At 33.7% G+C, this 26,493-nt stretch overlaps 3 long non-coding RNA genes across 3 annotated transcripts; 2 read left to right on the top strand and 1 right to left on the bottom strand.

Annotated features, from left to right (window-relative positions):
- The first annotated feature begins 42 nt into the window (after positions 1 to 42).
- Positions 43 to 4,952, top strand: LOC125654243 (uncharacterized). The gene is made up of 2 exons (XR_008796636.1): positions 43 to 402; positions 3,219 to 4,952. It is a non-coding gene; the product is annotated as an uncharacterized LOC125654243 (long non-coding RNA).
- A 6,827-nt stretch (positions 4,953 to 11,779) lies between these two features.
- On the bottom strand, positions 11,780 to 24,830 carry LOC125654253 (uncharacterized). Its single transcript, XR_007362278.2, has 3 exons — positions 24,631 to 24,830; positions 15,512 to 15,580; positions 11,780 to 13,697 (listed from the first exon to the last, which is right to left on the bottom strand). It is a non-coding gene; the product is annotated as an uncharacterized LOC125654253 (long non-coding RNA).
- Positions 18,684 to 21,667, top strand: LOC125654254 (uncharacterized). The gene is made up of 3 exons (XR_007362279.2): positions 18,684 to 19,003; positions 19,983 to 20,040; positions 20,410 to 21,667. It is a non-coding gene; the product is annotated as an uncharacterized LOC125654254 (long non-coding RNA).
- Positions 24,831 to 26,493: the final 1,663 nt, after the last annotated feature.

Below are 26,493 nucleotides of genomic sequence, written 5' to 3'. Positions count from 1 at the left end.
AATAGGATGTCTGGGTTAGATGGGGTCATAATGTGGCTTCAAATATTTTGTGGGAATAAAGAGGGTAAAATTCTCTGATAAAGAACAACAGTGTCAGGATGACTCAGGTGAGCGTTTTAGCCCATGAACCTTTTGTTTTATTAGACAGACGCATTATATTGTGTTTTTTTTTTTTTGTTTAAGGGAGGAAAGTGATCGCTGTATCAACATCAGATATCAGTAAAAAACTCTTTGAATACTTTGTATCTTCGAATTCATTCGATTTACAATTCACCTTCCAATATGATGATAAGAAGCGTTACACCAATACAGATGCTACCAAACCGCTCCTGATATTGTGCTGCATTGTATCAAGGGTAGACAATGATGTAAAAGCTGCTTTGGAAGGCCTAAATCTTACAGGTAAACGGACTATACTAAAAAGTACATCTTTGTATGGGTATGATCTTCATTGTTAGTGATGTATGAGAAAATCCACGAAGAAAACATATACAATGTATATGTAAAGGATATAAACCAAAACCTGTCCATTCTGTGAGAGATAGAATTGATCGAGGCCCGTAGGGCCGAGGTCAGTTCTTTTTCTCACAGAATGGACAGTTTGATGCTTATATCCTACTTTAAACATTACATCTTTTGTTCTAAGAATGAACAGGCTGAGGCAAACCCATTGACAATGATGATTATGAATAAAGTTATTTTTGAATAGTCTGACAATATAATCAGTTTTGCGTAGAAGTCTGTTTCTTTTTTTCACTTATTGGACAGTGTCAGGTAAGTAGGCTTGTACTGCAGGTTTTATATTAACTCATTATATAGTACTGAGCCAAATCAACATGTCTTCCTCTGATAAGGAGAGCATTTTCATTGCACAATCAAAATTTTAGGATTTTAATGAAAGTACTGTAAATATTATCTTAATGAGTGTTATATTCTGGATATGGAAGGTGAGAAAGTTATTGAGCCCAACTTTGATTTGAAAAGCATTGTGTTTTCGAAGATTTGAATGAGGCAATAATTAACGCCCGCCTAAAGAACTCAATACGCCCATCTCGTGAAATGAATTTTTTTTATGAAAGCAAAATATAATTCAGAATTAGGATATGCTAATAAAAGGAAAAAAAAAACATTGTGAAGAAGTCTTAGAATGTACCTCTGAATCCAGCGAAATTCAAATACAGTATGGAAATATGTCTTTCAAATTTAAATTTTGATGCGATATAATAATGGCCAATGGAATTAAAGCAATTGTGAATTTTAAAGTTGAAGCAAATAATTCTACTAAGGGGAAATACCGTTCTAAGCATTTCAGTGTTTTTAAATTAAATTTGTATCTTTTTGACAAACGTAAATGTCTTTCTCTTATTTTCAACCTACCTGTAGACGTCTAATAAGTTATTGGATTTACCTGGCACTGTTCAATAAGTTGACAATTACTGTCCATTATTTTTAAGAACAGACAGTATCTGTCCATCATTAAAAATAATGGACAGCAATTGTCAATTTATTGGACACCTACAGGTAACCTTTTCACTACAGGTGGACTTTCTTCTATATAAAAGCCTTAAGAGACAAAGGATTGCGTAACGAAAACGTTTTAATAATAATTATAACCCTCCTTTAACAATGGTTGATTCTGCAGTGCATAGAAGTATAAATCAAAATAAGCACAGCATAAACGTTCACATATTTTTGATTTATTAGGAAAAATGAAGAAAACACATGTCAATATGGTCCATGGTTTGCTAAGTGCAATGATATTTTTCTTCTTTCAAATCATTTACAAAAGTTTAATCGTACTTATACTCCAACTGCCCGTTCAAAAGATAAAATTCTTCAAAACCATGTTTCAGTTCTAGACACATTTAATATCCCAGTCAATGGGTCGAATGAATATGAGTTACTGTACCTATACTGGATTCCTAAACTACATAAAAACCCTTACAAACAAAGATACATTGCTGGATCCAGTAAGTGCTCTACCAAGTCCCTATCTTTGCTCCTCACAAAAATATTTACAGCTGTGAAGGAGAAACTTCATACTTACTGTGCGACTACATATGCCAGAAGTGATGTTAATCAAATATGGATTCTAAAAAATTCTAAAGAACTTTTAGCAAACTTGAAATCGCAGAAATTTTCCCAAATCAATAACATTAAAACCTATGACTTTTTAACACTATACACGACCATTCCTCACGATAAATTAAAGACTAGACTTTTTGACTTTGTTAAACACCACTCTGATTCCACGCACAAGTACTCTGAAGGTGAAATAAAAAATATACTAGAGTTCCTCATTGACAATATCTTCGTGGTCTTTGTTGATCAGATCTTCCAACAGTCTGTTGGAATTCCCATGGACACGAATTGTGCTCCTTTGTTAGCTGACCTGTTTCTATATTCAGATGAAGCAGAATTTATTCAAAAACTTCTACTTGAGAAGAAAACATCTCTCGCTGTGGCCTTCAATTCAACATTTCGATATATCGATGACGTTTTGTCTATTAAAAATAATAACTTTCATTCATGTGTCGATTTGATATATCCCTGTTGGCTCGAAATAAAGGACACCACAAAGTCGTCCATTTCTGCTTCATACTTAGATATTTTAATGTAAGTAGACATTAACGACAAACGGACAACTCAACTGTATGACAAACGGGATGATTTCAGTTTCTCCATCGTCAATTTCCCATATTTATGTAGCAATATTCCATTATCACCTGCATATTGTGTTTATATATCTCAACTGATTCGATATGCAAGAGCTTGTTCTGCGTGTAGTCAGTTTTTAAATCGAGATAAACTACTGACAAACAAGTTGATGGTACAGAGGTTTCAACCGTCTCGGATGAAGTCAGCAGTTTGCAAATTCTATGGTCATTGTAACGATCTAGTTCGTCAGTACAACCTAGCATTGGGTTAAATGCTGTCTGACGTGTTTCGTACTGATTGTTAAGCCGTTCTTGGCACACTGATTTTGACTGCGGATAACTCCGTTTACCTGGTCAGGATATAGGGTTCACGGCGGGTGTGACTGGTCGACAGGGGATGCTTACTCCTCCTAGGCACCTGTTCCCACCTCTGAGGTCCGTATTTGCCCATCTATCTATTTTGTATTACTTGTAGGAGTTATGAGATTGATCACTGTTCATTATCTTTACCTTTCATGTATGCACTTTACGCATGTGTTTTTTTCCCTCTCTTTAATTTAGACAGTAATGCAATGCTAGTGGTAATGGGACACTGTGCCAAGAATGTGGAACCTGATCGACTTCTGAAGGAAAACCCTAACAACATTAAATGTTTCACTAATATTTTAATTTGGAACGAGGAAGCTTATGAATGCGATTTAAACAAGAAAGCTTGTAAAGAAATCAATGAATATTGCTCTAAGTTTTTTCCAAACGCCGAAACCCAAGAACCAGTTGGCGAAGAACATGACCAAATCCGGGTGGATGGCATTTCTGCATCGACATGTATGTAATTGATTCAGTGTCATAAACACATGTGTAGCATTATTTACGAATAAGTTCAAATTCTTAAATATTAAAATTAAAATATACTTTTCAAGGTTTTATTTGTTTTACAAATCATTGTGATACCCTTTGTGTGAATTCAAATATTCTTTCTAATTCATTATGTAAACCAATTACATAAGTATCTAACTGCTGTTTCATTTGGATATTTCTTTGGTATGAAAGGCACATGTCAGCTTGATGTTGAAATTAAAATAAGATGTTTTTGTAAAATACAAATGCCCCCGATAATGGCCAATTTAAAAGATGGCCAATGTCACAAGGACAAATATATTGGTACTAGTAGAAAGATCTTGTCACAAGAACTGCTCATGTGCAACATGGAAGCTCTAATATAGATTTACTATTTAAAAGTTATGACCAATGTCAATCTTTTAAAAAGTAGTTCAAATTCCAAGGCCAAGGTCACATGGTACAGAATGCTGGTACCCACGGAAAGGTCTTGTCACAATGAATACGAATGTGAAATATGAAAGCTCTAGTACTTATTGTTCAAAAGTTATTAGCAAGGTTAAAGTTTTCAAAAAGTAAGTCAAACTCCAAGGTCAAGGGCAAAGGGTAAAATATGTTGGTACCCACTGAAATGTCTTATCACAAGAGATATTTATGTGAAATATCAAAGCTCTAGCATTTACTGCTCAAAAGTTGTTAGCAAGGTTATACTTTCAGACAGAATGACAGACAGGACAAAAACAATATGCCCCCCCCCCCCCCGATCTTCGATCTCGGGGGCATAAAGAGGTACATTCGTACGTAGATTATAGAGATGTGTTTCTAACAGAGAATTTTCATATTCTAGGTTGAAATAAAATTATGTTCTAAAACAGATTTGTGTTTTAGAAACATGCATTCTAAAGCTGTAATATTGTATATTTGTAGTTTCAATCTTTAGCATTAGAATCAAACATTGATGCTGACAGGCATGCATATCGTTTTTCATTTCCAAAGTTCAATACAACTTCATAAGCGATGTGCATTGTAAGAGATATGCTTAACTAATCCTAGGCACCTGTTCCCACCCTGGTGTATCCAAGTGTCTGTGTTTGCTTTACTCTTAATTTTACGAAATTGATCACCAATTGTTGTGTCCATTTTTTCATGAACAACAACACTGAGATATCTCAAAAGTTAGGTACCGTGGAATAGCTAGCCGAGGAATACCACTAACTTCTGGAGTGTCATTTTTTTCCCGAGTTTAGGAAGAAACATGTGCTTAAAAAGTTTTGTGACAAACCTTTTTTCTGTATTATTGTCAACTGCTGAATCCAATGTATATAAAAAAAATTATATAATCCATATTTATCTCTGTTCACTCTCTATTCTGGCGCTGTATATTGATATATTTGTATATATAATATTGTGCATCTCATATACCATTTTGTGGTTGGAGCCAAATAAATTGAAATTGAATATGCTGTCAAGTAAGATTTATGCATCATGAATAAGTTCGATTCCATATCATATTTCATTAAGAAAATGTGTGTTTCACAAACCTTACAAACCAACTTAAAAAAAAGATGTTGATGAATCCCGATTTAGAGACTGATCAATTTTTAAATCAAGACGGGCTACTGACAAATAAGTTTATGTTACAGGGGTTTCAACAGTCCCGTTTAAATTCATCTTTGCATAACTTTTATAGTCGTTATAACGATCTAGTTCGACAATGCAACCAATCATTGAGTGAGATGCTGCCTTGAGTGTTTCTTAACGATTGTTAGGCCGTTCTTGACACAATGATTTTGACTACGTATTACTGGGTTACCTGATCAAGACATAGGGCTCACGGCTGTTGGATCCGGCCGACAGGGGATGCTTACTTCTCCTAGACACCTGCCACCACCTTTGGTATATCAAGGGTCCGTGTTTGCCCAACTCTCTATTTGTATATATATAAAGAACAGTAATCAATCTCAACTCCTATAAGCAATACAAAATGGAGAATTGGCAAACACGGACCCCTGGGCATACCAGAGTTGGGATCAAGTGCCTTGGAGGAGTACACAATCTCTTTCGACCGGTCACACCTACCATGAGCCCTATATATTGATCAGGTAAATGGGAGTATCCGTAATCAAAATCAGTGAGCCAAGAACGGAATTTTGGAAATTCGAAATAACAATAAACTTGTGAGAGATAAAAGGAAAAATAGAGTGCCAAAGAAATGGAGCCAAATTCGTCCAAGGATAAGAGCTATGCATAAGGGAGATAATCCTTATTTTTATCCTCCCTCTCTCTCTCTCTCTCTCTCTCTCTCTCTCTCTCTCTCTCAATAGGATATCTTTATTACGCGTTTTGATTTTTGCTTTGTCCAACGAGTTGATATGGTGTATTTATTTGAGAGACTTGCCGAGCGAACAAATACACCATATCAACGATTTGGATAAACCAAAATATCAAAATATGCAATTTTAGATGTTCTATTTATCTCATACATCTTCTTTTTGCTTAATTTTGATATGATCCCCAGGATGGTAGAAACAGCTGATTGAATTTGTTTTGAATCCGTGGCTCAGGCGTCGTACTTATTAATCTTCCTTACACGGGATTATACGGAGCACTTAAAATCGATTCGTGTATTTCACAATGGGCATTTTTATAAAAGAAACCATGCATGTAAATTGTTGTAGAAGGGATTATAGTTTATAATTGATAATGGTTTTACTATTCCAACATAATAGCAACTAGGGCTACTGACAGAGCATTCCTCTTTTTACGTAGGTCTGACCTTCTGTTAAAAGTTTGATGTCGCCTTCTTTTCTAAATGAACATGTGTAACAACGATCATTTAAAATAATATTTCAATGCAGCGCTATTAGAATATTCAACAGTTTACAATGAAAAGTAGAAGAGTTTGTGTATTTGGGTTTTATTCACGTGGTTTCTTTGGATCTGAGGGCGAAAGGAAATACTGAGGCACTTTAGTAAGTTAGAGATAGTAAGTAAATCCGATATGATTTATTACATTCAACATAGCTCCAAAGAAAAGAGACTGTGTTTGTGAATGCTTGGTACAGCAACATGTCGAGGTACTTTCGATTAGACCTGTCCAGTAGGCGGTTGATTCCTTGTTGATGATAATAATGTAGACATCTCTTTTTTTTCTTATCGTCATTTTTTAATAGGCTTAGTTTAACGTAGTTATTCATGAAGGTGACAATTTTATGACCGGTAACTTGCATTATATGTCAGTGGGGGCAATATCATTTTAATTTTCCTATATAAGAAATTTTAAATAATTACAGAATAAGAAGTTACATGCTTCATTTCATTCGTCGATATGCATAAGCACAGACAATATGTCATCCAAGCGGGGACAGTGTCAAACGTAGTTCGGACCGGAAGTGCTTTATCAAACGGGCATGTGATAAAGTCAGGCTTTATCTTACTTGATATAAACACTTTTTTATCAGTAGGTTTAAAAACTGACTATGCGCAGAACAAGCTCTTGAGTATCGAATCAGTTGAGAGAAATAAACACCATATGGGAAGTTGACAATGGAGAAGCTGAACTCATATATATATATATATATATATATATATATAGAAGCTGAACTCATATATATATATATATATATATATATATATATATATATATATATATATGAGTTCAGCTTCTCCATTGTCAACTTCCCATATGGTGTTTATTTCTCTCAACTGATTCGATACTCAAGAGCTTGTTCTGCGCATAGTCAGTTTTTAAACCTACTGATAAAAAAGTTCATGGTAAAGGGGTTTCAAAAGTCTCGATTGAAGTCAGCATTTCGCAAATTATGTGGTCGTTATAATGATCTAGTTCATCAATACAACCTACCATTGGGTCAAGTGCTGTCTGTCATGTATCACACCGATTGCTAGGCCATTCTTGGCACATTGATTTTGACTACAGATAACTCCGTTCACAGCGAGTGTGACCGGTCGACAGGGGATGCTTTCTCCTCCTAGACACGTGATCCCACCTCTGGTGTGTCCAAGGGTCCGTGTTTGCCCAACTATCTATCGTTATCTTCACCTGTCTTACACACACACACACACACACACACACACACACACACACACACACACACGTGCATAATGCCGAAACTCACTACACAAGACTTTACACCTGAAACTCACTATACTCTGTTCTAGTTATGCTAACCAGAATATAAATTCATGTTTACGTAATGTGGGACATCTGTATATTGTTCTGATACTTGAAATATAGAAAAGCCCTCTCTAAACTATTGAATTTACACCGGATACCTACGGCACGGTATCACATGGCTCATGTGAACACACACGGGAAACTCACTAGAGAGTGTTTAAACGTGATATATTACCCGAAAGTCACTACATTTAGTCTGGCGATTGATTGAGAGCACAGGAAACTCAAGCATTTCAACCATTTTAAAAAAAACCCAACAATTTTTATTTTACAGTCTCCCCCTTTACAGCACACAGGACTATTCCGGATACTAAAGTAAGGGGGGGGGGGGCTTTACTTTAGTATACGGAATAGTCCTGTTCGCTATAATTTACATGTGTTTATTGAAATAAAATCCCAGTCTTTTATGCATTGTTTTACTTCAGTTTATCACAAAATATTATCCGGAAAGTTGGTACCTTTAAAAGAACTAGTTTTTATATCAGACGATATGGCTTCTCAGCCAGTGCATGAGGTTGTGTTTAGCAATGAATATTTTCATATTTCAATGACTTCATATCCGAAGGAGAGCCTCGGTTTGAAGTGTCACCTTGTAACCTATCCATTTGATCATAAGTTAATTAAAGGTATTTGATGTTCTACCAAGGAGTGGATGCAAGGGTTGGAGGACGTGTACCAATCCTCAGAGGCAATGGGTCTGAATAGTCCGACGTTATGCCTTCGGTGCGTCCATGGTTAAACCCTGGTGGGGCATGGGATGAGACACCTGGTGTTGTAGCGTATACCCCCTTCAGTAGGTTCATCCTCCGGAAAATCTGCTTTATGCCTAGCCATTTAGTAATTACTTTCAGAGAATTTAGGATAATGGAGGATCCAGATATATATTTACGTCCTAGGTTTAAAATCTGAAACGTTTCTATTTACCATTTTATTAATCGTCTATCATTGTATGGAAATCCTTTTAAATATTGAGATTAAACTATTTGTTTTTTATGTGTTTGGTATAAAAGAAAAAAACTCCTATTTTTTTCCCCGACATAAATTTTGAATAAGGTTCATTTATCATTCGACAATATAGAGCCTTTCATCGAATCAAGAATACTGGTTCAATATCCGTTTTTAACAATTTCTATGTCACAATATAAGTTGGATTTCATAATATGTCATGTGTTACACAATAATATCAAATAAAAATAAGGTATGATGAAAAGACGAAGAGTGGATATTGAAAATGTACATGTACAGTGCTGTGCATTGTGTCCTTGTACAGAGTACAAGAATAGCTTTTCCCCCAAGCTATTTAACCCCAACCCCCCGAAATTATGGCTATAAAGCAGCCCTACCAAATCCACCGGAAACCTGGCTAACTATCAGTATTACCCCTAAATAAATTTGGCTATATAGCAAAATGCATCTTATTAAAGAATGATCCTTCATTAGCGCAATGAGCATTCAATTCAGTAGTTGAACGACTGCCAAAAGAATTTACACCTTTAATCAATATATCAAAGATATTAATGAAATTGCAACCAACCACGTATGTGTATTGTAGGGAAGTTTCACTACTAGGGTTAGGGGATATAGCCACCCCTCTAAGGGGGTGACTCACTAAATGCCATAGCCAGTCTTCCGATGGAAATCCAGATCAAACACGAAGGAGGGAGGCTCACTATTGATAAGTGTGTGTGTGTGGGGGGGGGGGTCTAACTATATTGCCAGACTCCTCCGGGGGAGGGGGGCTTACTATATATAGCCAATTCTCCGCGGGGAGTCTCATTATATAATACCGGTAATTAACATTAAGCAGATCTAAACAAGTGTTCAGTCTATGAATAACCAAATCAACGTAAACTCAAATAATTCAAGACATCTTTAAGCATTTGAAAATATCAATTCATTTGATGCGCGCAACAATTCAATTGAAGATCTCTTCAAATAATTAATAATATCTACTATTTTAATTTCTAACGCGCATTGATTAAATTGTTTATATTGTTCTGATACTTAAAATATAGAAAATCCGTCTTTAATAAAATTGAATTTTCACCTGATACCTACGACACGATGTTACATGTGAACACACACCGGAAACTCACTACAGAGTGTATAAACTTGATATATTACATGAAAATCACTACATGTACTGGCGGTTGATTGAAGGAATTAAAAGGGAACTCAAGTGTTTCAACCACTTCTCAAAAAACAACTTTTTGGGGAATTTATATAAATATCAGAGAGAGAGAGAGAGAGAGAGAGAGAGAGAGAGAGGCTGTCTAGTGTTTTGTCAGTTGAACTAAAATATACTCTTCTGTAACAGAAACTAATGTTAAAAAGATTTTTAAAAGGTTTTCATTCTAAAAAGCTAAATTCAAAATAAGTTTAATTATTTGAAGATATCATCAATTCATTTGATACTTGCAACAATTCATTGAAACATGTTCAGATAATTACTAAAATCTACAATTCTGAATTATTGCGCGCATTGATTGAATTCTTTATAGCATTGAATACTCTGATGAGTTGATTAGGCTATAGTTGAATTGTTGTTCTCTTCAAATGAATTACTGATATCAACAATTGAATTGATGCCCTCCACAATTTAATGCAAAAGAGCTTTAATTCAATTACTGAGCGGTTCAATTCAATCACTGTGTGTAATAATTTAATCATTGCTCTCTTCAATTGAATTGATATTTATTCAATTGATGCATGCAATACTTCTTCTAGATACAACAACTATCTAATTAGATCTGTCTTGAATTCATTATATTAATTGAAGTGTTTCTCTCTATATAAGAGTTGATGTGCTCATTAATTTCTGGTACAAAAATCGTTGTAAATAATTAAGATATTTTCAATTGAATTAAAGAGATTATTAAATCAATTATACGGAACTCAAAATCACATGTCGCGCATCAACTGAAGTATTGCAGTCATCAGTTAAATAAATGCGCGCAGCAAACCCATTATTGAATTGATGGGCAGCACGCATTATTTAATATATGGGCGCAATAATTGATGTGAACACCTAATCAATTGATGAGAACAATGATTGATTTGATGCGCACGTCAATTGATTATTACGGGTAATAATTGAACTGATCTTTTTATCTGAGTTTTTGTTAATTTGGCGCTCCTTATCAGTCACACTTGTAATATAACCAATGTTGCATTCAAAGGCGTCTGTATCCTGGATGTCCTTTATGTCGAAATACGACCCCAGAGGCCATTTAAAGGTGACCATACATGAAATATTCCTGGTTATATGACATTTTATTATATACCCATCAATGTATCGTTCTTTGATACTGTGGATTTCGCAGCGTGTGATCCAGTTTTCCGGATCACCACACTGTGGTTTTCTGATTCCGTATCAGTATCCTCTGAAACTGATGCCGTCACAATGCAACAACGCAACGTTATTTGTGGAAAATGTTGACCGCGTCACAAACGAACCTGTGTATACAAAACATAATTTCATGGTATGTCTGTGTTTTTGATCATTTGGATTACATTTATTATCTTATAAATGTGGATTTAAAATGCACAAGGGGGTATATAATAAATTTATCATTACTACAGTAACTTAATCCGAAGAGTTGGATCACGTCTCGTTGACAGGCGCGGATCATCAGATCAAACTCGACGCTTCGCGTCTCGTGTGACCTGATGATCCGCGACTGTCAACTCGACATGATCCGACTCTTCGGATCAAGTTACTGTAGTAATAATATATATGTACTACAGTGCTTTGAAGATCTTTTTTTTTAAATATCTGAATACAGACACTTCTCAAGTCACAGGAAGAACTTGTACCAAGGACTTTTAAAAATACTGTATGTCCCTGCATCCATCATGAATCTGATCGTTCAGAGTTCAGGATTTTTCTTTCGTACTACTCTTTCAGCAATCTATCAAGAGATACTGAATTTATAAGACTCTATTAAATTGTCTTGATTTTTCATTAGTATTTGAGAAGACACTGAGTAAAATACTCCTAATCCAATTTGTCACTTGCGAAGTCCAAACCTAATGAAAACTACACCAATTTTAAGACCTCTTTAAAGCAAAGTACAATCAACTGCAAAATATAGGTGTACATATTTATTTCATAAGCATACAAAGCTGATCAATTTAGCTCAAAAAACCTCATATGTAAATAAAGTTACTCTTTAGTCTTAAAACAGCAGACATTTAATGTTCATTCATATTTGAAATTTGAGTTAGCTATCAAACTTGAAATATCTATTGAATATAAATGAAAACAAGTTACAAGTAAGAGTGTGGTACTATCAATTACATTATAAGTACATTAGTGTTAAACTGCAGTTAGTTTTAGTTAAATACTGTTATATTATCATTATCTTAGTATATTCATTCAGTCTTTCAATCGCACATGAATATAAGGCCTTGTAATATCATTAAACTTTTTGTTCAATTCAAGATATAGATGGAAAATTATTTCATGTGTACTGCTGTTGATTATATATTTATCAATTTTAAATGAACCAATGTATGGTGTACAGTGAATGACAAATGCTGATAATACATCTTGTATATAAAACTAGTATCAAAACCATTTACAAGAAAGATTTAAGAAACATATATGCCTCCATATTACAATATTGAAAATGATCATTTAGAATGTCTGTAGCAAAAGTGAAAATTAAGTGTTACAATGTATCTATTAGTCAGAGGCAACCATTATATGTGATCTCTAAAGGTACTGAGCAGACATTTTCAAATAAGCAGTTATTTGAGTCCTGACCTTTGACCTTGAGAGTTTAAAACCAATGGGGGCCATCTATTCTTTAGGCGGCACCAGACTACCAAGTTTGATGTTTGTCAAACAAGAGTTCTCAAGATACTGAATGGACAAAATCTGATGTCCAGAGTAGTTTGACCATTGACCTTAAAATGAATACTAGATATCTACACTTATGATGTGTCAGTGTACCAAGTTTGATGCCTGTCAAGAAACGCAAAATCAAGATATTGTGTAGACAATACCTATGTCCGTAGTATTTTGACCATTGACCTTGTGACTTCAAAATCAAATGGAGTCATCTACTCCTTAGGTAGAACCAGTGTACCTGATTTGATATCTGTCAAGCAAAGATTCCTCAAGATATTGAGCAGACAATATCTTGTCATGTCCAGTTTGACCCTTGACCTTGTGACCTCAAAATCAATGGGGTATCTAATTCTTAAGGAAAAATAGTGAACCAAGTTTGATGTCTGTCAAGCGAATGGTTCTCAAATATTGAACAGACGGTATCTTACTATGTCCAATTTTACCTTCAACCTTGGGATCTGGAAATCAGTAGGGGTCATCTACTCTCTAGGGTCAACCGCTGTACCAAGTTTAGTAACTGTCAGGTAAAGGGTTGGCTCTTTAAATATTCAGTGGACAATATTTTATTATGTACAGTTTGACCTTTGTCCTTGTGACTTCAAAATGAATAGAGGACATTATGGGACATATACTTCTTAAAAGAAACCATCTACTTCTTAAAAGAAACCAGTATACCGAGTTTGATGTCTGTCAGGAAAGCGTTCTCAAGATATTGAACAGACAATATCTTACTGTGTCCAGTTTGACCCTTGACCCTGTGACCTGTAAATTAATATGGGTCATTCACTATCTAGGGGCAATCATTGTACTAAGTTTGGAAACAGTCAAGCAAAAGAATTCATTAGATATTGAGCAGACAAGATTTGCTCTACAGACCAAATTAGTCATGTAAAACAATATATACGTCCCCTCTCTTTCAAATGGAGGGGGCATAAAAATTGGATTAACTCTTTGTAACACCTCTGCCAGGAAGTAATATTTTTAACAGCAAACTTTCCACGACACCATGTTAAACTGGACAGTGATTTCTCCTTCCAAATTGATTTTAGACAGTCAACCTGAGCCAAAGTTTTTCCTAGTTTGATGAAAGTCTCAAATTGTCTTTACAAAGCTGCCTTTCCTGCAGTGGTCCAAGTGTGGCACTGAACATTGGCTGTAATAAAGAATGGACAGTACATATCACTTGTAACAGTTGTACAACAGTTTCTTGAAAGATTGTCCAACTCATTTTCTCTGTCTTTTACCATAACTAAAAGTAAATGATTTCAAATCAATAATATATATTTTTTCAAAAATGTTCTATCCTAAACCTTTAGTAAACTACCAATAGATATTTAATATAAAATAAGAATATTGATAAAACTGATGTATGCTCCCCAAAATACATCTCACCTGAATGAATTATTTCAAATAACAAATTATTCACACAATGCTCAATAAATGTTGATATATTGTTGAAATGAAGGTTTCTTTATCATATATAAGGTATATGTTGAGTGATGTTGACCTTTACAAAATGACCTTGAGTGACATTTGTCTGAAACCCAATTGCCTATTACCTATTTGCACGATTTATGATCCATACTTGTTTAAAAACTAATGAAATAAGACACTTTTTCTTATATATAAGGTGTATATTCTGAGTGAGCCTGACCTTCCCAAAATGACATTGGTCCAAATGTCTGGTCATGAGTAAACTTTGAGTAGAGTAACAGAAAAATATGACTGTCCAAAATCCCAGCATTAAATTGATGCAGCCTAAAGAACATTTGACTTTTGAGTCATGTGACCATGACCCTCTACAAATAACCTGGGCATAAGGTTTATGACATAATTATTGGCTATAAGCAGCCTCTGTGTCAAGTATGACTTCTCCATGCACCTCTAACTTAGAATATTAACATTTCTTAGACTTCATAATCTGAAACTCCTAAACTGTGCCCCTAAACTTGTCTGAATGACTTGTGTTCAGGGTCATGACATTTCTTTGATAATATTTAATCTTGTATAATTTTCTAAAGTTATTTCATAATAAAATTACATTATAGAGAAGAATTTTGCATTGCACACCCAGAAACCTTGACCTTGTCCAAATGATTATCATCTGATGCTGGTTGTTGCACATTCTTTGAACACAAGCAACCTCTGCACCTAGTATATTATTCTCATGTTTATCTCATCTTGCAATTTATGGCAAGGACAAACAAGATGTGTTTGTGAAACACAAATGCCTCCGATAATGGCCAATTCTGAAGATGGCCAAGGTCACAAGGACATCTTGGTACCAGTAGAAAAATCTTGTCACAAGAAATGCTCATGTACAATATGAAAGCTCTAATATTTACCATTTAGAAGTTATGACCAAAGTCAATTTTTTTTCAAAAAGTAGGTCAAATATCAAGGTCAAAAGGTTTAGTACCCACGGAAAGGTCTTGTCATAAGGAATACTCATGTGAAATATCAAAGCTCTAGCTCTTACTGTTCAAAGGTTATTAGCAAGGTTAAAGTTTCAGACAGAATGACAGACAGGACAAAAACAATATGCCCCCCCCCCCCCCGATCTTTGATCTAGGGGGCATAAAAATTACATATTTCTTATATCTGTAATCGTGTCCAAATGACCCTCTGCTAAGGTCAGGACATACCCTTAAGTTAAAGCAAACAAGCCTCAACATTTTTCTAATTTCAAAGAAACAACAAAATGATCTAAATTAAGTAAACTTTGTCCAATCATTATGAAAACCTTAGGTGCAGATCTTTGTATGTCTTTATGATTTGAGAGATTGTACACATTTTAAGAAAATTCCATTACCTAGTCTCCTAAAATGAGTACAGCCAAAATTATGCCTACAGACAAATCGACAAACAGACAGACCAACAGACAGACATGGCGATTCTAATATACCCTCCTAAACTTCATTTGCTTGGGAATAACAAAATATAATACAAATTATGACATACAAATACCTCGCTTTTTTCTTCCCGACTTCCTAGATGAGCTAGGGTGTCTCAGTATCTGCATTCCCTCTGAATAGTCTACAACATTGAAGAGATAAAGCTTTAAAAATTTTGTACTGCTGTAAGTTACTATTAACAAAATGTAAATGAACTTTAAATATGTAATATACATATCGCATTTTCCAAACACATAAACAAGTTACTGCCACCCTGTGTATGTGGGGACTCAGGCAAGTGTTGATGTCTCTATTTGAGTGAAATCCAATAACAAGAATATTAGTAATTACTTCCCCAAACTGCATCTAACCAATGAAGTTGAACTACTTCATGTAACAAATGACTTGCACAATGATATATAACTTTTGAAATAAAGGTTGACTTTTCTATATAAGGTACATGTTGAGTGACCTTGATCTTTCAAAAATGATCTTTAGTGACCTAATCATTTGAAAATTATTAAGTTGCCTATTTAACTTATCTGTGTTATATATGGTCAATACCTGTTCAAAAACTTTTTCCTTGTTAAATATAGCCTTATTTTATTACCTAACATTTTGTTTTCACGCCGCACAACACAGTACACGTTAACATTATTTCACATTAGGAAATACTGGTCCAATCATTTTAAATATTGAATGTTTTTAAATCTTTTTTTTTTTTAAAAATGCATTCATTATTTCTAAGTTACATTTTAATTTCTGAGATACAGGGTGGTGAGTAGGAATGTTATTTTTGAAATCATCACAATTAAATCATATCAAGATTGTGAAATTAAATTCAACATGCTTTAAACCAAATTTCAATGTGTTGATTGAGAGACAAAAGATTTTTGAAATCCAAATATAAACTTTGAATATTTTAGAAAGAGATAACAATGTTAAAAAGTTCTTTGATATCAACATGGTTGGTTACTACAGGCTTCTCAAAAGAATTGATCACTTTGTATTGACATTGAAACTCACTACAGTTTAAGTGTGTGAAAAATCTGTATTGACAATGAAACTCACTACATGTGTGATAAATCTGTACTGGCATTGAAACTCACTACATGTGTGTGATAAATCTGTATTGACATTGAAACTCACTACATGTGTGTGATAAATCTGTATTGACATTGAAACTCAATATATGTGTGTGATAAATCTGTATTGACATTGAAACTCAATATATGTGTGTGATAAATCTGTATTGACATTGAAACTCACTACATGTGTGTGATAAATCTGTATTGACATTGAAACTCACTACATGTGTGTGGTAAATCTGTACTGGCATGAAACTCACTACATGTGTATGATACTACTGACATTGAAACTCACTACATGTGTGTGATGTGTACTGGCATTTAAACTCACTACACGCATGTGATAAATGCGTACTGGCACTGAAACTCACTGCATGAGTGTGATAAATATATATTGACATAAAACTCACTGCATGTATCAGATGTGTTCTAACACTGAAACTTGCTACATGTGTGATAAATGCATATGTATATTGGCATGATATCACATGTGTGTGCATTGCATGTGTGTGATAAATAGAATCCTTCATTCGTATGAATGGGAGATAGGGAAATTCCACCGAGGGGACAAGATTCGCAGTCTAGGACGAGGATTTACTGAGTCTTAAGCAGCGAATCTTGTTCCAGAGGTGGAATTTCCCTATCCCACATGAGCAAATAATAAAGTGTTATTTTTCTCACATTTTATCAGTTCAGTACTTTCATTCAAGAGCTTTAGAGAAAATTCAAAATTATTGAAATCCTACTTTGAATATATGCAAAAATTAATTACACAGTATGAAGATCTCAGCATACCTGAAAATGGTTTACAATATACGTGTAAAGTAAAAAACCCAAGGTTGTCCATAAAAAGCTATACATATATATATATATATATATATCAAATTGAAATTTGAAGAAAACAATACAAAATATTTTTCTTTATTGTGTAATGTAAATCAGAAAATATACGACATACATATGTACATCACAAGCAAAGATATGTCTTAGCAGTGCAAGACAGAAAAATCTTTTATGGCTGTCTCACATGGGTTGAGTTGGTCTCACACTAGTGATTATGTGAGAAAGATGTATATTGCCTTATACTGGCATGATACTCACTATTGGGAGTTCAATGAATATATTATCAATTGAAATAGAGTCTGTATATTGATGAAGCAACCCGTATGAAATTTTTAGACGTACTATGCCTGGAAATCAAAGAAATCCAGGCGTACAAGAGACGTATTTTTGAAAATACGGTTAAACGTGAAACGTACACGTATTTTGACAAAAATACGTCTCCTTAACCCAAGGCGTATTTTTCAAACTCCAGATGGATTTTGGAACTTTGTTCATTCTAAATAGGGAATTCAGAGACTTGGACTTTTCACGAGGCGTATTTTTTTTGTTAAAAGAACTTAGTCAATTTCATGAGACGTATTATTATAAATCCAGATTGATTTTCTAACTTTGTAACTTTTTTTGAAATTGAAGCTTAATTCTCTTTAAATTTCCTGCAATTTCCCAAAGATATTAATAAATAATTGGCATAATTTTGTCATAAATTTGAGACACATTTATTCCAGTCATAGTATTAAATAATTGATCATTATAAACAAACTTCTTATATCAATTCACAATGAGAAAAAACTTTTTAAAACAAGATGTGTTAGTGAAACATAAATGCCCCCGATAATAGCCAATTCCGAAGATGGCCAAGGTCACAAGGAGAAATATTTTGGTACCAGTAGAAATATCTTGTCACAAGAAATGCTCATGTACAATATCAAAGCTCTAATATTTACAATTTAGAAGTTATGACCAATGTCAAATTTTTAAAAAGTAGGTCAAATGTCAAGGTCAAAATGTTTAGTACCCAATGAAAGGTCTTGTCACAAGAAATACTCATGTGAAATATCAAAGCTCTATCACTTACTGTTCAAAACTTATTAGCAAGATTAAAATTTTCAAAAAGTAGATCAAACGTAAAGGTCACTGGGTCAAAAATAATGGTACCCACGGAAAGGACCTGTCACAAGGAATACTCATGTGAAATATCAAAGCTCTATCACTTACTGTTCAAAAGTTATTAGCAAGGTTAAAGTTTCAGATAGAATGACACACAGGACAAAAACAATATGCCCCCCGATCTTCGATCTCGGGGGCAAAAAAAAAAAAAAAAAAAAAAAAAGAATATTAGAACTGCATTTTTCTGGGTTAAAGGATTTGGCATTTAACTATAAAATATAACTACATCCAATATATTTGATCAAAATAAAGCCTCGTGAGCTTCTATACCGTAATTCACGTTTCCAATCCTGATCAAGAAAACGCTTACGATAAGATGTGGTAGATAAGCATATGCACGAATCTGGATGACCAAGACTTTAACAGACTTCCGCCAAATTTGAGCCCGTCATCGACAACATGAGCAGGAAAAGAGTGGCAAAGTGATGAAAACGAAGATCCTGAAGCTAATACAGCCAGAAAAACGGGTACGAAAATTATATTATACTATTCATGTAACGGTTTAAATATATTTCCACGTTGAAAAAATAATAACGATGAATTGAGAGGGTGAGCTCATCATGCATCATACATCCTAACCTTGGCGGAGATTCGGCTCGCTCGGCTGGAAATAGTAATTGCCCATACCCACTGTATATCATTCATAAAGAAAAACAAACCATAGAAACCCTTCAATATCACGAGATAATCTATTCCTTCATGGAAGTCCTCATTTGAACGGTAAATTTAGTGACTGTTGCATGTTTTTAATTTGGGATTTTCATACCTATAGGCATTAATGATGGCGATAACAGTCAAATTTAAGTTATTTGAAGCAAACAACAGTGTCGCTTAAGTACACATTAATTGCTAGAACCAACCGGAGCTGAATGTAAATTTCCAGGTACATGTATGAATTATGAAGGACTGCTCCGAGATTCGGTGGCCCTTTTCCAAATTTCCAGCCCAGCCGAATCGCCCGCTATATTGTCCAAATATAGATAAATCTTGTTTGAAATGTCACATGTGTTTCCCCAGTTTTCGAAATTAGTTTAAAACTTGGTATAGACAACAGGGCTATGCCAAAACAAGATGACATAGACCTCATAAAATTGACATTGACCGCAACATTGAAAAAATAGCACAAATTTGAAACATTTTTATTTATTTCTAATGTGCTTAGAAAACATATTTTCTTTCCATTCCTATAACAATGTCCTTCTTTCCTCGTAACGTTTATCAGATGTCGACTTTTAGAATAACTCTATTGCTTTAAACCTAGAAAATCTGCATAGACAATTTGGTCTATCCCAATTACAATTGGCATAGACCAGTGTCATTTGACATAGATTCGGTCTATGGTTAATTTCGAACACTGTTTCCCTAGCTTAAAATACTCATGAACTATTGAGATATTTGCCTCCTATTACATATTAATAAAAAAACACTTTATTTTGTTCTCACTAGATAGTGACGATTGAACTAAGGAAAATTTAAAATGCTGAAATTAAATGGAAGAAAAAAGGTTAGTAATTCAATGAACATGTCTTGTGTTATAATATATATAGAACCTGTTCAGTTTGGGTGTTACCTTTGCTGAGTTTTTTCAAATTGATACATTTTATTTGCCTGCATTACTAAAGTTGCATTTGATATATATAGGAGGTAGTATTGCACTACACAATCGGGGGGCGGGGCAAGGAATTGCAAATTAATTAGTTGTGAAAGTAGAAACAGACGTTAGACGATCTTAAGTTTATGTAAACAAATGTATCTAGATAGATAATGCATTCTTTACATTTTTTTCTGCATAAGAAAGTGTCGTTAGGTTTTAAACCCAATATATTCAGAAAAGTTTACTGACATTTCTTATATTTTCATCATTATTCAACAGAAATTCAAGCCGAAAACAAGAAGAAATAAAGAAGCAATAATAGACTCAAACCAGCAATCTTTGCAAATGCAAGAATGTAGAACCCAGCAGTAATTACGTGCCCGAGTCCTGCAGTTCGAATGTTCCAGTACTCGTCGGCAACACTTCTGGACCTAGCAGTATGCTTAAGACTACTACATCAATCAGCAACACACCTGTACCAGTCAGCAACTTGAAAGAACTCTGCTATACTCGTGTGTCTGTGCCATACAATAACTCAGTTGTACTTAATGGTCAAGATGTGTTAACCTCTGTCAGCAACACCTCAGTGCCTTACAGTTAAAATAAGCCTGTACCAGTAAGCAACTCGAAAGAACCCTACTGTCATAATCGTGTGCTTGTGCCAAATAACAAAATTTCGAATGTAATTCTTTGAGATTTATTTTTAATCAACTGCTCTAATAATGATGACTGTGCTATTCAAAATCTCAACACTCTTAGCCTATGGTCTTTTCTCAAAGATTCAGTGTTTGATGATTTGTGGATTCAAAGGAGAGTATATATATATATACATTATTTGCTGTGGTTCGGAATTACCATAGTGCTTAACAGTAATCTTATTACAGTTTATTTCTAGTCATCATGATCTATTGTTTTAAAATATTAATTAAGCTCTCATTTTAATTGTATAATTTCATTTTGATTATGTTTATAACCTAAATTCAAATCTTTGTCAGAAATTAATCTGTTATGTTAATAAATATTTTTGCTTTTTACATATCTATACGCATGGGGGGGATGCGCATCGATGGGCTGATATAATTTTTATCTTTCTATTTCAAATTGGTATAATTGTCAATTTTGTGAAATATTACATGGTAACTGTTGTAAGTTTCATATAATGTCCAAAAATTGTTACAGATATAGCACCCCCTTGTAATTAACCTTTTACAAATTTACTCTATGGGACATAAACTGACAAATCATTGGAAAAAATTCAACTCTACTCCATGAAATGTATTTGAATTTTAATATCACATGTATAATGTGTCTATTTTTTTTATCATTTTAAAAATTTGTTTGCATCCTTAGGATCATTATGAATTTGTGTTAATTACTTATTGAACTACGTATTACATATATTGTTAGAAATATTTAAAACTACTATACATCTGTACAATCTCCTTTGTTAGTTATGTGATTATTATTAATGTACTTGTCAACTGATGAAAAATTTAAGCTGTTACACAGGCATAATTATGTATTGTTAAATACAGTTCCAGTTTTCAAATACCTGTCAGTTATTGTGTTCATTATTTTTTCAATCTTGTATTCCGTTATAGGAGTTACTAAATATGCAGGCCACAAGTAGACTCCTGTATGTAATTTTTTTGCCTTGGCTGTTGATGAGGCGTATTTTCGCTAAAGACGTATTTCCTTATTGAGGCGTACTTTCTACAATTGGAGGGTTTTTGTACGGGTGTATTTTTGCTAGAGACGTATTTCCTAGTTGAGGCGTATTTTCTTTTTAAAGGCGTACTTATTAATCTAGACGTACTAATTTGCATAATTCAAGCTAAATTACGCCAGTATTTTTCATAGGATTTGTTGTTTTTTGTACGGGTGTATTTTCGCTTGAGACGTATTTCCTAGTTGAGGCGTATTTTCTTTTTAAAGGCGTACTTATTAATCTAGACGTACTAATTTGCATAATGCAAGCTAAATTACGCCCGGAGTACGCCTCAGGTACGCCAGTATTTTCCATATGATTTGTTGTTAAAAATCTAGCTGGACTTTCAGAATTATGGGTACGCCAGGAAATTTTAAAAATTACGTGAGCAAATTTTCGTACGGGAAACTAAAAGCCAATTTCATTTGTCCAAAACTGGTGTACACTGCAATTATAATACTGGTGTAAAACAACGCATTGACAAATAAAATAAACTGTCGAAAACAAAAATATGGCAGAACATGTTATTTTCATTCTTGCCACTTTTATAATATATTCAAATCATCCAAATCCTTGACATAATTCACAAAGATCCCATAAAAGCATGGACATGATACATGCATTTAAATTATATAAACGGTGAAGCTGTTATGCATGAATTCTCATATTTTCAGTTGATGTTAATTTGTCAATCACCTCATATACCCTGACAAACTAGACAGTGATTCCTTATATTTATGTTCCCAGAACTTGGGGTATACTCTGTTTTCAATAACGATACAAGAGATCCTTTATATGCAATCTTTTTAAGATGATTGTACGTACATGTATATCATTTGGATGTGCAGAACGATAGTCTTTTAGTCTGAATGTGCATGCATTGGATTTTGGTACACTAACTTGGAAATCAGTCTAAATTTTTTGTTGTTCTTTGAGATTGTTTAATATTCATATTGTAGGCATTTATTAAGGCTTGCAATTTTTAAGATTTTTATTTTTAAGATATTTATTAACTGATCTGCATGTTCAAAATGACCAATCTGCACATGCATGCATTTCATTTTGATTGGATTTAATAAATGTACTAAAATGTCTGTAACTTTCTTATGAATAAAGTGAATGAGTTGATATCACAGCATAGTAGATAGTATGTGTATCTATAGATTGGTGTAATACAAAAATGCCAACACTCAGTATATGCATATCCTGTCTTTTGAAGCTTCTATATTTTTTCTATATTTCAAGGACCATAATGTTTATGTTTTTCATTAAATTCTTCTGAAGTTGAGGATTTTAGTATGTCTTGGCACTTACAAATTGGTATGGTTAAAATTACTAGCCAGCATGTGCATGCACAATTGTGCTAAATTTTGATTAGACAATTTCAAAATCTCCACAGCTTTCTTATATATGATGCAAACATGAAATTCAAACTAATTATGCTAATCATATGTACATGATACAAATACCTGTTGGATGACATCAACGGAATTACAGATTGACATATGCACATAACCTGTATTGTTTTCTTTCATTTTTTGGTACTGAAATGACCACAACTTTCTTATTAAAGGGTAAATTAAAATGATTTTTTGCTGTTGATTTACAATATGAATGCCTATACCTGCACATGTCAAGCATTTATTTCTGATTAGCTGCATACGTAATATTTAGATAACTGGTAAATATCTTATGAATGAGAAAAATGGAATTATATTGACATATTCCAGGTACATACTACAAAAACTTAGAACGTAAGATTATGATTAGTTGTGCAGAAGCACAATGACATAATTTCTTAAATGAGGGGATGTTTGCTTAAACTACTCTCACACTCCTAACTGAAGAGCAACTTGAACTGCATGACCAATACAAGTCTGTCTTCCATTTTGAGTGATTGATGAAAAGTTCCTGTGGTTTTAAAAACGATAGAAAATGCATTGTTCCTTCAAATATATTGTTGGTGCGAACAGATATTCTAAGTATTTTTACAAACTATGGTCTTTCTCTGATCGATTGAGAGGGGTCGTAAAATCTTATGTCAGTAAAATAAAGGAGACATAATAGAAATTTGAAGGAGTGATTATTGCCTATTGGGATACCAGATCCCCCCTCCCCCTCCCCCCTTGTGTAAATATAGAAGAGATAGGGTTAATTTGTGATGAGCCACTGTGATGAAATCTCCAAATGTTTTAGATATACATATACAACAATATAAGATAAACAACTTTGTATTCAATATTTGTATTCACCTGAGGATGGATGTTAAAATCCAAAAAGTGTTAGCGATTTGAATATATTTTAGAACTGCATATTTTCCTGCTTTTTTATTTAATTATTTTGACTGTGTGATATCAACTCTTTAGAGAGAGAGAGAGAGATAGAATTAAATACACACTAACAGTCTTAAGGTTCAAGCCACATAATGCTGTAAATTGTAGGTGGAGGACCTCTGGATAGTGAGTACATACTGCATAGATGTTCCCTATGACCCCCACCAATGATATGTTGCCTGATAATTCATTTAAAAATGTTTAAGGTAAGAAATTCCAATCTTGTTTCTGATATTGCACTTTCTTCTCATTTATTTTGATAAAAGGGGTGCTTAGTTTATTAAATTCCTGAAAAAAAGCAATCGATCGAAAAATGCTGGTTAAATTTCGAATTGGAGCCTAGTAGGAAAAGAATACAGTACCTAAAATTTCTTGTGGTTAAAAAGTTAATTTCGATCTCATGGTGACATTTCAAAACAATAAACCATGGATGATTTATATGAATAATTTGTCACATACTTGACTCCAAGGAGGTTAGGTTCTTCATAATGATATCCCAGCTAGTTCCTCTCTTCTTTCTATGTCTCTACTGGCATTTTGAGACACATAGTTTTTGGGTGGTTTTCCACTCCTATTACAAGCTTCCTTATACAGCACCTGGGTAGCCACTTTCAGAATCATTTACATGGTTCCCTGAATGTTTCATCCGTATCTCATAATCTGTTGCGTCAACTATGAAAAAGAAACTTGACATTAAAATCAAATGCAAAGAATCTAATCAAACATTAGCTTGCATATACACATGTATTTATTTTATTTTTCAATCTAACATTGCATGGTGACACATATGATTAACATAACATGAAAATATTTCCTAAACATGGATTGTTAAAGTACAAATACATGTATATGCATATTTAAGAAATAAGTTTAATTTTTGAAAGTATATTTAAGGCCATGAACTGCTGCGCTTTACAACAGCATACTTCATGAAGAGTGTTGGTGCTTCATGAAAAGTATGCTGCATGTTTATGCCCTCTGCCATGTAAATAAACATCATGATCTGAATTTTTAACAGATTATGAACACTCAACTTAATATATTTAGTGGTACCAGACTACTATACATAAATGTAAGCTTAAATATTTCTTGTATGTGTTGCTCTATTTCTACTGAATAGAAGTAATAGTCTTCTTACTAGGCCTACTATATTCATGAACCTTTAATTGATACCAATATAATTCGAATGCTGGACAACTCGCTCCCAAGACAACTCGCCCCCTCTTAGGACAACTCGCCCTCTCTCAGGACAAGTCGCCCCCTTCTCTTGAGACGCTCGCCCCCCCCCCCCAGGGTTTGACATTAACTTTTTTGGGCACTAGACCAATCGGGCTACTTAAAATGATTTTTGCTAGACCTGACCTTACATCCACTAGCCCTGACCAACGTTCCAGAAAAAAATCTTATAAGATTCTCCATATCTAAATACATGTACTTAATTTAAATGAAAAACGTTAAGTTTGAACTAAAATGCATTTAATTGTCTCAAAAAATTCTTTAATCTCGTCATTCAATTTGATGCTTTTACTTTCAACCCTATTTTCAGTTTCTTTAAATTTTTACCGGCACGGAAATTCTTTAATTCATTTAGAATAAATTGACCTCAATATTTTTTTTAAATTTCTATTTCTTAAGCCCTGCTTTGTTTCTTCCCAACGTTTTCCTTTTTTTTTTCTTGAGACATCTTTTGCTTTCATTGAGGACGAGATTTCATATTTGATTATATAGACATTCCCGCACATATGTTTAATAAACACTTTCTTATATTCAATTCAAATGAACTGTTTGGTGGTTTTTTTTTTAATAAAAATGAATTCAATAATTCTATTTAACCAAAACATAACTTTACACACATTAACAATGTGTAGATGTCGTAGAACATCACTTACGATCGCGACTTATTAGAACTAAAGATAGAGATTATGTCATCATGCGGTTCAAAATTGCTCGCAAACTCTTTACAATTATTTTTTTTAATGAATAAAATATCTTATGATTTAAAGTAAAGTTTCTTAAATTTGTTTATATTTTTAACACGACCAGTCGGACTAGTAAATAAACATTTTACCCGACCGGAACTATCATTTAGTAGTCTCGGTCGGTCGGACGTGCCTTAGTGTCAAACCTTGCCCCCAATATTATATATAAATATATTATCACATTTTATTTTATTTTGTGCGTGTTATTTACACGTTTAACCCTATACAGATACGTCTTTTTCTTTCATACTTTAACACGAATGGTAAATTCTAATAGAATTATACACATATTTAATTACTGCATTTCAGAAAAAGTTATATTTTTCATAAATCAATTGGCAAG

Source organism: Ostrea edulis, chromosome 7, assembly GCF_947568905.1.
Source record: "Ostrea edulis chromosome 7, xbOstEdul1.1, whole genome shotgun sequence".
Lineage (NCBI taxonomy): Eukaryota > Metazoa > Mollusca > Bivalvia > Ostreida > Ostreidae > Ostrea > Ostrea edulis.
This window is presented reverse-complemented; position numbering and strand designations above follow the sequence as displayed.